This window comes from Mauremys mutica, unplaced genomic scaffold (assembly GCF_020497125.1).
Source record: "Mauremys mutica isolate MM-2020 ecotype Southern unplaced genomic scaffold, ASM2049712v1 Super-Scaffold_2380, whole genome shotgun sequence".
NCBI lineage: Eukaryota > Metazoa > Chordata > Testudines > Geoemydidae > Mauremys > Mauremys mutica.
This window is the reverse complement of record NW_025423354.1, coordinates 958758-973525: the sequence shown is the minus strand read 5'-3', so window position 1 is coordinate 973525 and position 14768 is coordinate 958758. Positions and strand designations below refer to the sequence as shown.

The following is a 14768-nucleotide window of genomic DNA, read 5'->3' as shown; positions in this document are numbered from 1 at the left end:
AGCAATCCAATATAACCACACCAATTTAATCTTAATCTTGCTTTAAACTCCACACTCGTGTGTGTGTGTGTTGCAGGAAACTAGGATTTTATCTTGTATAACAGAGGTCACAGTCCCAGTACAGTTTTCAGGATTCAGGTTAGTGGGTTATGAGATACTTTGGCGGTTGATTTATTACAGATTTTAGGTCCCAGGCTGGGCTTTCAGTAACCTTCTAAAATGCACATATTTACAGTACATAGTATTATATCAGTCTCCACTAATGACATTACTACATGATTGACACTAAGGTGGTGGTAAGTTGAAAAACATGGGGCTAAATGCCTCTCTGATATAAATCAGAGTAAGCCCATCAGTCTGAAAACAGATTATTCATCAAAATACAGTGTAATTCAGTGTACTTCTGTGACTTTAAAATCTCACTTTCAGTGATCTGAAGAAGGAGCTTCCTCCCCAAGATTTTAAGGAAGGATAGACACAAAGCAGAAATTGGTTTCAGTGCTCCCCAAATATGAGGATTTGGTGAAAAATCATAAAAATGACCGTTTTGGTTTGTTTATTTATCTGCTGCTATTTCAGACCAAATTGAAAAGTGGGATAAATTTTCAGGGATGGGATTAGAAAGTATAAGCAGGTGGAATCTGCCACCCTAAGGGAAAAACTCTGTAAAGTGCAGGCTGCAGTGGCATTACTTGGGATGTCAGTGTACAATGTGGTCTGATGTGACCATTTACACTAACAAGAAATCAAGATTTCAATAATGTCACTTCATTGTGATGATGGAGATACCCTGAAAGCATCTTACCTATCTCTTAACAAATATTTTTATAATGAAACCCTTTGGAAATATGTTCATCCCCCCCATCTCTTTTAAAACTGGCTTCCTATGAGTATTTCTGCTACAGCAAGAGACTCTTCCCCACTGTCCTATTTTGCTGCTGTTAAGCTTTTAGCTTACTGCAAGAGCCCACTCTAAGTTAATGAGAATTCCTCACTTATCCAGTTACCCCAACAACAGGACTTTTTGATGGTCAGTTGACTCTCCCAGCAACTTCACTCTCTTGTTTATTACATAGTCAAATACTTTTGGTGAGTAGGTATCCTTATGGGATTACCGGAAATGCACCTTCCAAAAGCATAATATTGATGGGACATTGCTTTGTTTTTCTCTTCCACTCTAAGGCACTATGCTCCATCTGATCTCTCCTATTTGTTTCAGACTGCCTTTTGACCAAACTAGATTTTCTAACAAAATATACAACTTTTGAGCCTGTAAAGATAGGTGGGAAGCTTTAGGGGACTAAGTAGCATGGAGCCAAAAGGCTCATGCTTATGGGAGCACAATTTAGGCCTAATACTGCTCACTTTACTTGCATGAGTAGTCCCATTGATCACCTTTGGACAATCATGTGAGTAAAGTGAGCAGTTTTGCCCTTCATCTTTGTGCCTTTCTCATAGTATCTTGGGAACCTTTCCTCTTTGCTTAATCAACTCTGATCTCTAGTAGAAAAAATACTAGTCATTAAAAGCTGCTTCAGTTGGTTGTCCCACTTTTTGACCTTAGTTACATGAGAAATCTAGTGTAAGGAAACCACAGTGGTATGTGCCCTTATAATTTAACTTGGAAGGATAGAGAAATGATGAAGTAACTTCTATTAAGATATTGTTGTCATGCACTGGTTGCTTTTATTGTAAAATCTCTACTTGAGGTATCTAGTCTTCCTTGATGTTTAATATTGTATCTCATTGGATTACTGTCACAAAGCCATTGTACTGTGCAGGTAGAAGTATTCAGGGAGTAACAATCTGTGAAACTTTGTAGAAACATCAGTTCCAAACTTTTTTACCTCCGAAGTGCCACCTATGTTCTAAGTATCTTTATTAGAATAATGTTGGTCATGATGCATTAGGGTTTTAATATTATAACCATGCATGTTAGATTTCAAAAGTAGCACTGATGTAAAATATTGCTCTGTGTAGAAACGTAGCTAAAAGCTTTGAAGACTACATACAGCTAGTTTTTTGAAAGAACCCCTCCCTCCCACTTTCCATGCACCCCAAGTACACCACCAGCCCACTTCCAAAAATGCATTTAATACAAATAAAGCATGTATGAATTTATTTATTTTAGTGCATAAACATTAATCCAGTGACCTTTAGCTCTGTTAAAAATTGAATTTTTTTCATATGGAACATATCAGAGCTTTTAAGGTTTAAAACAGCAGCATTTCCAAAAGAGTGCATACCCCAAAATATGTATTTAACTAATGCAATGTAATGAGTGCTCACCTAAATACATGATTTGCATTTACTGTGAAACTATATAATGACTCCAAATAAATCACTCTTGGTTTTATTTAGCAGCAGGAGATTATTTGGTGATAGTATCAGTGAAATATAAAATCTCTTAAGTAAACTCGATACTTTTGTAGCAATATTCAAACTAGAAATCTTAATACACCTCTACCTCGATAGAACGCTGTTCTTGGGAGCCAAAAAATCTTACCATATTATAGGTGAAACCATGTTATATTGAACTTGCTTTGATCCACCAGAGTGTGCAGCCCCCCCCCCCCCCCCGCCAGCACTGCTTTACCACATTATATCCAAATTTGTATTATATCAGGTGGCGTTATATTGAGGTAGCGGTGTACTTTACTTCCCATAAAACAAATAGGAGTCAGTTAAGTTGGGCAACTTCCAAGGTAGAAAAATGAGATTTCAAATGCATTTGTTCAATTAGCTTTAAGTAATTTACTAAATTTACCCTTCTTGATTATCTGAAGAAGATGTACATCTCTCACTTGTGATGTACAATAGGCAAAAACCCTAGCTCCAAACATCTGCATTTTAAAAAGTGGAAACATTCAGTTTTCCATGATCATGTTCTCCTGGAAAGTAATATGGAAGCAATAGCTTGGAAATACACAGCATGAATACATATTACCACTGGATGGTGGGGCTTAAATAACGAAAGCTCCATGCAATAGGTAGGTCTGAGTAGGTGTTTAACAGTGTTCCTGAACTGTTTAAAAGCAGTTCCCAGTGTTCCATTTAATATGCTTCTGAACGGAGAACTTAAAAAACATTGCAGCCAAATAAAGTGACAGTGAACATAGATATTGGTTAATATTGAACATTAACGTTTCAGGTTTTTTAGTTTAGAACATTTGCATGAAAGTGTTTCCTTTGCATTGGTTGGAAGAAAAATAATTCCAAGTATGTCTGCAGAGTGTAAGATATCAAATGCTGGCTGCTGCACTGAGTTTCTGCTTGACACAATGGAGCATGAGGTAGGCCCATCAGGGAGCTTGGTCCCACTCTGTGATTCTTAGGGCAGACTTGTGGATGTAAGTTGTGGTAGCTGGCAGTGGTCCCCCGGGGACTGTGCCAGTTGAGGATACCTAGACAGTAGCCTGCTTCTGCCACCCCAAAATGTCCCTTGTGCTGCACCCAGGTCTGGAGTGTGTGTGCTTGTGTGAGAAGCGGAGGGTGATGTAGAAACTTGCTGTGCTGGGACCATCAGGAGAATTCTCCCCCGTGCCAAAGGAATCCTTAGCAGACTACCTATGTCTGCTTTCTGGGCCCTTTTTACTTCTAGAATGAACTAGAGAATTTTGCCCCATAATACCAGTGCTATTTGTGGTTCAAGCCCTTTGAAATAATCACTAACTATTGCATCACCTCTGTTATCCCCGTTTCACAGATAGGGTAACTGAGATAGAGACGGTGATTTGTCTCAAGTCCCACAATCAGTAGTAGAGTGAGTGAATCATGCTCAAGTCATTTAATGTTGATAAATATCATGGAATTGAGAGAAGTTGTGAATGAACCTAATACCTGTAGAACAAGTCAAATTGCAAAACTATCATTAGAATCATAGAATTGTAAGACTGGAAGGGACCTCAAAAGGTCATCTAGTCCAGTCCCCTGCACTCATGGCAGGACTAAGTATTATCTAGACCATCCCTGAGAGGCGTTTGTCTAACCTGCTCTTAAAAATGTCCAATGATAGAGATTCCACAACCTCCCTCTATTCCAGTGCTTATCCACCCTGAGAGTTAGGAAGGTTTTTTTTCCTAATGTCCAACCTAAACTGCCCTAGCTGCAATGTAAGCCCACTACTTCTTATCCTACCCTCAGAAGTTAAGGAGAATAATTAATTAGATTAATAAGATCGGGACTTTTTAGCTTGGAAAAGAGACGACCAAAGGAGATAAGATAGAGGTCTATACAATCATGACCGGTGTGGAGAAAGTAAATAAGGAAGTGTTATTTAGTCCTTTTCACAACACAAGATCTAGGGGTCACCAAATGAAATTAATAGTCAGCAGGTTTAAAACAAAGAAAAGGAAGTATTCTTCACACAGCCTGTGGAACTCCTTGCCAGAGGATGTTGTGAAGGTCAAGACTATAACAGGGTTCAAGAAAGAACTAGATAAATTCATGGAGGATAGGTCCTTCAATAGCTCTTAGCCAGTGGTGTCCCTAGTGAGCCTCTGTGTACCAGAAGCTGGGAATGGGCAATGGGATGGATCACTTGATTTCCTGCTCTGTTCATTCCCTCTGGAGCACCTGACAATGGCCGCTGTCAGAAGACAGGATATTGGCCAAATGGACTTTTGGTCTGATCCAATATGGCCATTCTTTTGTTCTTATCCCATAACCACTTAGTTTTCTTTAGAGCCTTTGGTGAGAGACCCTGTCAAAGGCTTTCCGAAAATCACAGTTCGCTACATTGACTGAATCATCCTTATCCACATGCTTGTTGAGATCCTCAAAGAATTCTAGAAGATTGGTGAGGTACAAGTTCCCTTTACAAAAGCTGTGTTCACCCTTTCCTAACACAGCCTGTTCATCTGGGTGTCTGATCATTCTTTACTCTAGTTTCTACCAATTTGCCCATTGCTGAAGTTAGGCTCAGTGACCTGCAATTACCAGGGTCGCCCCTGGCGCCCATTTTAAAAATTGGCATTACATTAGCTACCTACCAGTCATCTGCAACAGAGGCTTGCTTCAGTGGTAGCTTGCATACTACGGCTAGTTGTTCTGAGAGAACTCAAATTCTGAGAGAACTCAGAACTCATGGTTGAACGCCACCTGGTCCTGCTGACTTTCTTCCTGTTTAACTGAACAATTTGTTCTTAAACCTCTTATACTTGGACGGTACTTCAGATTTGTCACCCAATAAGGACATCTCTGAGGTGGGACTCTCCCTCCTGTCCTCTGCAGTGAAGACCACTGCACAGAGTTCACAGATCTTCTCTGCAATGGCCTTGTCTTCCTAGAATGCTCCTTTGTCAGCTAGTGGCCACACCACCTCTTTGGCAGGCTGCCTGCTGATGTACTTAAAAACATTCTTATGTGAAGGGTTAAAATCCATGTGCATTTTATATAACAACTTGGTCTATGGATTGTGCCAGCTCTTTTCTAGACCCAAAGTCCAGAGTTTGCTCAAGAGACCAGAGGCCTAGCAAATAGCGATTAGCTAAGAGAAAGCTGGGGGAAACAAGATAATGGCCTTTGCTAAGATATGCTTGGTCAGTAGAAATGCCAGATGTTGAAGCAAGAACTGAATAATTGTTTCATCTAATGGTTCAGATTGAACAAAGGATCCCTGTTCCTATTGTGTCAGTCTCTTCTGTAGGGAACGTTCTTCCCACAGATCCAATCTTGAGTTTATGAGAAGTTGGCACATGTCAGTATAAGATATGGCATCCTTCCACCTCTCTTCCCAGGGACCAATGCCTGCCTTAAGACATAAAAGGGACAATCTTTATTGCCATGTACTTTCACTGTTTCTTTGCTTTAACCCCCAGGAATGTTAAATGTGGCACTGCCTACCCCGTCACTTTCCCCCACCCATGGAAAATCTATATATTCTATTGTAATCAATTGACTGACAGTGTCTCTGAGCCTAATAAGCAAGGTGACACTTTGCCAGCGCTGTGTGTAATAAACTCCTATGCTTGACCTCTACACGGTGTGGATTTATGTCCTTCATTATGCTTAGTTTTTGTATGTTTAGCACATTGCTTCTCAGATTCTTTCTTGGCCCGACTTGTTAGACTTTGAGACTTAACAGGCCAGAGTTTGTGCACCTTCCTATTATCCTCACTAGGATCTGATTTCCAAATTTTGAAGAATGACTTTTTGCCTCTAACAGCTTCCATTACGCCGCCGTTTACCTAGAGTGGCGTTCTGCTGGTCCTCCTATTGTCATTTCTGATTTAGGGCCTACGTTTCATCTGAGCCTTGTGACAGACCCAGACCAGTGGGGTACAGGAGTCTGGTAGAGGGCAAATATACTGGTCACTGGATAAGTAGTTTTCTGTTCCCTGAGTGACCAGAGCAGGGGCTGCACTAGAATAATCACAAACCTGCTAGAACCAATTAAGGCAGACAGGCTGATTAGACACCTGCAGCCAATCAAGGCAGGGCTAGTCAGGGCACCTGGGTTTAAAAAGGAGCTCACTCCAGTTTGTGGTGTGCGTGTGAGGAGCTGGGAGCAAGAGGTGCAAGGAGCTGAGAGAGAGGGTGTAGCTGCTGGAGGACTAAGGAGTACAAGCGTTATCAGACACCAGGAGGAAGGTCCCGTGGTGAGGATAAAGAAGGTGTTTGAAGGAGGCCATGGGGAAGTAGCCCAGGGAGTTGTAGCTGTCATGCAGCTGTTACAGGAGGCACTATAGACAGGTGCAATCCACAGGGCCCTGGGCTGGAACCCAGAGTAGAGGGCAGGCCTGGGTTCCCCCAAACCTCCCAACTCCTGATCAGACACAGGAGGAGTTGACTCAGACTGTGGGTTCCACAAGAGGGGAAGATCACTGAGGTGAGCAAATCTGCCAATAAGCGCAGGACCCACCAAGGTAGAGGAGGAACTTTGTCGCAGCCTCTAATTGCAGTGTTTTTAAACGATCTGCATGCTGCTTGCAGGCTCCTAACACTTGCCACAGCAGCTCCTTTTAACTTCCATCCAACCATCTGTACTTATGCCGATAGGTTGACTTTAGGTCTTTAACTTTGATCGGTAGCTGAGAAGATGGTAAATTGGACAGAAACCTGTTCGACAAACCTTCATTTCCTTATTTCCTGACTTCTTTATTCATCACCTTTTCCTTATTTCCCGGCAGATTGACTAGATCTGGGTGCTAGCAGGGGGACCTGACGAGCTCCTTATTTTCTGATTTCTTTCGGAAGCACTGAACTTGCCAGGGCACAGTCAGATTCTGGATGCTCATGTAAATGTAACACCTCATGCTCAGCTTTAGTTCTGTTTCTCAGCTCTTTTGGAAAATGGATCTTTAGTCTGACATATAGCATCCTTGCATTAGGAGATGGCTAATTAATAAGACCATAATTCTTGGCAATCAAATGGAACCTGAAGTCCATAGAAGAGCCCGAAAGGCCCTTGGGGAGTGGAGTGCAAGTTGAGGAAGACTTCCCTGCACAGCTTCTCTCTCAATTCTTGTTTTCCTGTATTGAGCGCAAAAGTCAGGAATCAGCTCAGGGTAGGGTTATACCATGTGTGTGCAGTGGTTGGACAAGAAACAGCATGAGTTACATAGACTTCTCCCCACCCAGCCTACGTTCGATGTATCTTGACTGAGCCTGCCGCCCACCATCCCAGAGCAGAAGCCTGAGCCCCACCGCACGTGGGGAGGAGGGGAACTCTGGCTGGTTACCGGCTCCTGCAGTGTTTATGACTCCAGAAGGGGGTAGGGACCAGCCCCTGCAGGCAGCCCCAGGGACGAGCCGCTGCTTTGCTGCCTCTGACTCCCCCTCAATTACAGCCCGGGAGGCTGTGGCCACAATAAAAACCCCTGGTGGCCACACTTGAGAAATGCTGGAGCTTCACAGTAAACAAATCCCAGCAGGTTTGTCACTCCCTGTCCCCCACCCTTTCCACACCCTGGGGATTTCCTGCCCTCTCCCACACAGACCAACCTTCCTGGAAGTTCCCACCCCCTATGTATTTACTGCCCTTTCTCCCCGCCACAGGAACCCGCCAGCAACTCCCTGATAGTCCCTCCCTCAACTGGCTCCACTGCAGCCATTTCCCTTCCCTGGCCCCTGGAAGGACGGAATGAGCTGGAGCAAAACATGGATGTTGCGCTGCAGCCTGTTAGGGCAAAAAAGGCAACTGGGGACATGTCAGAACAGGAAATAATTTCATAGCACAATTCCCCCCAGGCTCTTTCCTTGCACACGGATATTCCAGCTTGTCCTGCATGGGACAGAAAAATTCAAATCTAGGGCTGTCAATCACAGTTAACGTACACAATTAACTTAAAAAAAATCATGATTAATCTGTTTTAATCACACCACTAAAGAATAGAATACCAATTTAAATTTTATTATTTTTTGATGTTTTTCTACATTTTCAAATATATTGATTTCAATTACAACACAGAATACGAAGTGTCCAGTGCTCACTATATATAGTTATATTTTACAGTGTAAATATTTGTAATAAAAAGTACTGTAGTGCAATCTCTTTATCAAAAAGAAAACTGATCAGAGAGGGGAATCGCCTCATCTCCCTGCTCCTCCCAGTGTCCACACATGGCCAACACCACATTCCCCCTGTCATAGTATGGCTTCATCATATTCACGTGGTACACCCGGTGGTGGTGTGCCCGGTTTGACAGCTCCACCACATAGTTTACCTCATTTAGTTGCTTGACAACCTTGAAGGGCCCTTCCCAGGCAGCCTGGAGTTTGTTTTTCCTCACAGGGATGAGAACCATCACTTGATCCCCGGTGGCAAAGGCGTGGGCCTGCGCCATGCGGTCGTACCAGACCACCTGCTTCCTCTGGGCTCGGGCCAGATTCTCCCTGGCCAGGCCCATGAGCTCGGCAAGTCTTTCCCGGAAGGTCAGGGCATACTCCACCACTGACTCGCCATCGGGAGCACCCTTCCCCTCCCATTCGTCTCTCATCAGGTCCAGGGGCCCCCTTACCCGCCTTCCATATAACAGTTCGAAAGGCGAAAACCCAGTAGATTCCTGGGGTACCTCCCTGTACACGAACAGCAGGTGAGGTAAATACTTGTCCCAGTCCTGTGGGTGCTGGTTCATAAATGTTTTTAGCATCATCTTTAGCATCCTGTTGAACCTTTCCACCAGCCCATTGGTCTGGGGGTGATACGCTGAGGCCCAGTTCTGCCAGACCCCACACTTCTCCCACAAGCACCGGAGCACGGTTGACATTAAGTTAGACCCCTGGTCCGTTAAGACTTCCTTGGGGAACCCCACCCGGCTGAAAATGGTCAGCAGCGCATCTGCCACGGTGTCTGCTTCGATAGAGGACAAGGTCACCGCCTTGGGGTAGCGAGTGGCAAAATCTACCACCACCAGAATGTATTTCTTCCCCGAATGGGTCGTCTTGCTGAGAGGTCCCACTATGTCCATGGCCGCCACCTGGAAAGGTTCTTCTAGGATGGGCAAAGGCCTCAAAGCCGCTTTCCCCTTGTCCTGGGCCTTCCCCACCCTCTGGGAGGGGTCATAGGATTGACAATCGTGTCAGACATGGGTAAAGACCCTAGGCCAGTAAAAGTTCTGTAGCAGCCTCTGCCTGGTGCGTCGGATTCCCTGGTGCCCTGCGAGAGGGATGTCATGGGCCAGATACAGGAGCTTGTGGCGACCCAACTTCTGGGGAACCACCAGCTGCTCCTGATCCCCCATGACTCCACTTCCCCGGGGGGAGCCCATTCTCGGTACAGGAACCCCTTCTCCCACAGGAACCTCTCCTTGTAACCTCTCCTCATGGTCTGTACCGCACTGAGGTCAGCCCGGTCCCTGGGCTTCCCAAGGAGGGATCATTCTGCAACTCGGCCTGGAACTCAGCAGCTGGGACAGGGATGGGGACCTGCTCTCTCCCGCTGGCTGGGTCTGAGGCCGCAGCCTCTCTGAGCCGTGTCCCTGGGCGTTCCCTCCCCACCAGGTTAGGGTCCTGCACCTCGTGCAGAGTACCTTCCCCATTGTCAGGTCGCAGTGCCCTGCGCCGACTCTGACTATGGGTCACGACCATGGCACCCCGGGCATTGCTTGGCCAGACCTCCAGGTCCCCCCCCCCATTAACACCTCCATGGGCAAATGTGGGTATACCCCCACGTCCTTGGGGCCCTCCTTGGCCCCCCACTTCAGGTGTACCCTCGCCACGGGCACCTTGAATGGGGTCCCGCTCACACTCCTCAGGGTCAGGTAGGTGTTGGGCACCATCCGATCTGGGGCCACCACCTCGGGCCGGGCCAGTGTCACTTCAGTGCTCGTGTCCCAGTACCCAGTGACCTTCCTCCCATCTACCTCCAGGGAAACAAGGCACTCTCTCCGGAGGGGCAGCCCCGGGCCCACCCGGTAAACCAAAAACTCAGAGCCTGGAGCATCCAGCCGCCCAGAGGAGCTGACCTGGGGCCCTCCTCCCTCCTTTGCAGGTGGTATGCGGCCAGCCCAGCTTTCCTGCGAACGCTGCCCCTCATCCGACTGGGTCTCTACCAAGTTAACCCGGTGTGGGGTCGGTCTGCTCGGTCTGTCCTTGAGCCTGGGGCACTGGGACTGTATGTGGCCCCTCTGGCCACATTAATAGCAGCTCATGTCCCGTTGGTCCCCTCGAACCGGTCGGTTGTCTCTGACACTGGGCGTTCCCCTTGGGAGGGGGTTCTCCCTATTCCCCCTTTGGGAGGTCCCAGGATGACTCTCTCTCTGCATCACGGCGGGCCTGTTCCTTTGGGGCTCCTCCCTGCCACCTCCCGACCGGCTCTTCACAAACTCATCAGCCAGCCGCCCTGCATGTCGCGGGTTCTCTGTCTTTTGGTCCCTCAACCACAGCTTCAGGTCGGATGGGCACCACTCATACAGTTGCTCCAGTACCAGCAGTTTAACCAGGTCCCCCTTTGTCTGGGCCCCATCTGCCCACTTAGAATCATAGAATCTCAGGGTTGGACCTGAGGAGGTCATCTAGTCCAACCCCCTGCTCAAAGCAGGACTAAACCCAACTAAATCATCCCAGCCAGGGCTTTGTCAAACCTGACCTTAAAAACCTCTAAGGAAGAAGATTCCACCACCTCCCTAGGCAACCTATTCCAGTTCTTCACCACCCTACTAGTGAAAAAGTTTTTCCTAATGTCCAACCTAAACCTCCCCCACTGCAACTTGAGACCATTACTCCTCGTTCTGTCATCTTCTACCACTGAGAACAGTCTAGATCCATCCACCTTGGAACCCCCTTTCAGGTAGTTGAAAGCAGCTATCAAATCCCCCCTCATTCCTCTCTTCAGCAGGCTAAACAATCCCAGTTCCCTCAGCCTCTCCTCAGAAGTCATGTGCTCCAGCCCCCTAATCATTTTTGTTGCCCTCCGCTGGACTCTCTCCAATTTATCCACATCCTTCTTGTAGTGTGGGGCCCAAAACTGGACACAGTACTCCAAATGAGGCCTCACCAGTGCTGAGTAGAGGGGAATGATCACATCCCTCGATCTGCTGGGAATACCCCTACTTATACAACCCAAAATGCCATTAGCCTTCTTGGCAACAAGGGCACACTGTTGACTCATATTCAGCGTCCACCGTAACCCCTAGGTCCTTTTCTGCAGAACTGCTGCCCAGCCATTCGGTCCCTAGTCTGTAGCAGTGCATGGGATTCTTCCGTCCTAAGTGCAGGACTCTGCACTTGTCCTTGTTGAACCTCATCATATTTCTTTTGGCCCAATCCTCTAATTTGTCTAGGTCCCTCTGTAGCCTATCCCTACCCTCCAGCGTATCAACCACTCCTCCCAGTTTAGTGTCATCTGCAAACTTGCTAAGGGTGCAGTCCACACCATCCTCCAGATCGTTAATGAAGATATTGAACAAAACTGGCCCCAGCACCGACCCTTGGGGCACTCCACTTGATACCGGCTGCCAACTAGACATGGAACCATTGATCACTACCCATTGAGCCTGACCATCTAGCCAGTTTTCTATCCACTGATGGGGAAAATTTGCCCCACCTGTCCAGCCTAGGTTATTATTTGCTTATAGCTTTTACTGTGTTAGGCCCAAAGGCCTATAGTCTAGACAACTGCGATATATAAAGCCAAGGTTTGCATTTTTGCTTTTAATATGTTTATCTGTACAGAGGGCATTCAGGGAAAATGAGGAACCGAAAAAAGGAAATAAGAAAAGAGTGCTCAGCTTGTTTTTAGATTGCTTTATGAATTTTAGCCTGCATAATGTAACCCCAAAGAAAGGGTCTTCAGACTGGCAGACCACCAACAAAAACTGCCCAGAAACAATGAAAGGAAACACCATATATGGAAGAAAACTGAAGTAGCTTGCTAATGTTACAATTGCTACTCCCAAATAAGGGAATTTTAAGTAAATGCTAATTTGCGGTTTTAACCTTTATAAGCTTGGTAAAAATCTGTAACAGGCAGAGGGGGGCTTAACCCTTACGGGGGAATACGCTACCTCTCTCCCTGCATGCATGCTTGTACTTAAGTAAAAGTGCCTCCGACCATCTGATCCAAAAATTCAAAGGTGTGGTCGATTTTTTTTTTTTCCCCACAACATTTTGGGGGCTCGTCCGGGATCCACAGATGACATCCCTGGATCGGAGGACCGCGGGCAGTTACCTCTCAGATGGGCCCAGGGGTTGGAAGGGAAGAGACCTTTTGAAATCTCTAGAGGGGTCTGGAGGAGGACTGATCCGTAGGCTCCGGCTTGGGGTAAGTCACAAGCTGGATCTGAACTTTTAACACCAGGCAGGCCGGACGCCTTTTTCTGAGGTTGTTTTGACCCGTGTAATTCCCGGTGTGGTAACGGGTCCCGAGTCGTTTGGTGGTGCCGGCAAGCTCAAGCCTCGGACCCGCACTCCTTTTCGTCCGAGGGAACTGATCGCCTTTTTAGGGGTTCGGGGGTCCCGGAGCCGCCAGGTCAGGAGGGACCAGAGCAGTATTCGCCCTGGTGACTGTGCCAGGAACGTGCCTGTATGTGTGTGAATGTTGGTTGTGGGAAGACGCACCGAACCTCCTGCGAAGCGAAAGCTCGTGACCGGGAGTGTCTCGAAAGCAAGCCCCACAACCCTGCTTGAAGAGAGACTGTAGAAGCTTCCCCGACTGGCAGGCCTTGGTAAGTGGCTAACCAGTCGAGGTGCATGTACATTCCCCGTCCCGTTACCCTTTTCCCTCTCCACGTCCCCATGATCCTGTGACTGCTCTTTGAGCACTGCCTTCACCGAAAGGCCGCAGGGTCCCTTTGTTTTCCCCCCGGAGCTATAAGCTCCCTTCCCTTCTTGGAGAGAAGGGAAGCCCCAGGGAAACCACACCGTCAGCTCGGAAGCTGCTGCAGCACCGTTGGCTTGAAGGCTGGTGCTCAGGGCTGAGGAGAGACATGCGGGGGCCACGGGCTTTTCTGTTAGCCCGCCCCGCCCCTTACCCGCTCGCCCTGTAGGTTTAGCAGAGGCGGTATCCCGAGCCTCGGAACCTGCTCCCTTGTGTACCTGCCATGGGCAGGTCGTGGGCCACTGGTGATAGAACCGGGGCAGTCCTAATAAGCGTTCCTTGTGTGATTTGGCTTGAGTGAGAGTAAGAGCTGGGGTGAGAATGGGGTCCGGAGAGTCAAAAGACATTCCGGTCCCACCTAAAGGCACGCCTGCTGCTTATATGTATGTGCATTATGGATCGTCGACGTGTAAATATTTAGAGAGATGGAATTGGTACACTAGGGATGATCTGAAACTGCAGTTTCCCCTGGAGGGAAGTTTCAACCTTGACAGAATTGTGCACCTAAGGGGAGCCCTTCTTGCCAACGCCGTACCTCAGGGACAGTTTGATGCGTATTTTTTGTGGTATGATGAAATGGGAAAATGGCGTCAAGAGTCTCAGGTTAGGGGGCTAAAGGATTCTCAGGAGAAATGTAAACAAACGCTTAGAGAGACACAGGAAAAATTGAGCCTTACGCATGGCCCTACGGACCAGCCAAGTGCTGGCCCGAAATCATCCCTTTTTCCTGTTCGCCCTATTAGGAAGGCGGCAGCTTCTTGTTTAACCCCATCAGCCCATCTCCCGATGTGATTGATCTGTTCCTGGAGTGCAGACAGTGGTCCACCAAGCCCCAGCCTCGGATGAGGAAGGGGACGACTCAGTAGGTCCCTCAAGGGAGGCCCCTGTCTGCTCTGAACCCCCTTCTTACACATCTACTACTACCCAGTTTCCTTCGACTCCGGGAGGGTCAGGTTCTGAATCGGAAGTTGAGTTCCTCAGGGAACTCAGAATCCATGCAGGTTTCCCCAGTGCTTCAGCAACGACTTGCAGAGTTATCTCAGCATGTCGAAGAGGCGATTGCACAAGCTGCAACTGACTGTGATTCTACTGACGATCCAGTAAGGTGTCTATCAGATGCCTTTGAATTATTAAAAACCTTTGTGAAATCACCTACCTCACCCCCGGCCTTCCGTACCCGATATAGAACACTTGTAAGGAAGGGTCAGGATAAAACGGGGGACCGATATGAGGAGTTGTCTAACCCTCAGACAAGGAGTTTACTGTTGCCTTTAAGGCAATTACCTGGAGATGGACGGTTGGTAACTGTACATGCTCCTTGGTCACCAGTTGATTTATATAATTTGATTGACAAATTTCCTAAAATTCGGGAAGATCCAGAGAAATTTCAGGAACAATTAAAAATGGTTGTGCAGTGTTATGATCCGTCCTGGGCTGACATGGATCAGCTCCTGCGAGCCATGTTACCCAGGGAGACACTCAATCATTTTCTTACCTCTAGCGGTTCACC

General features: G+C 47.1%; 1 pseudogene; it reads right to left on the bottom strand.

The window, feature by feature from the left end:
* Positions 1–13939, bottom strand: part of LOC123361483 — a 43167-nt pseudogene extending 29228 nt beyond the window's left edge.
* Positions 13940–14768: the final 829 nt, after the last annotated feature.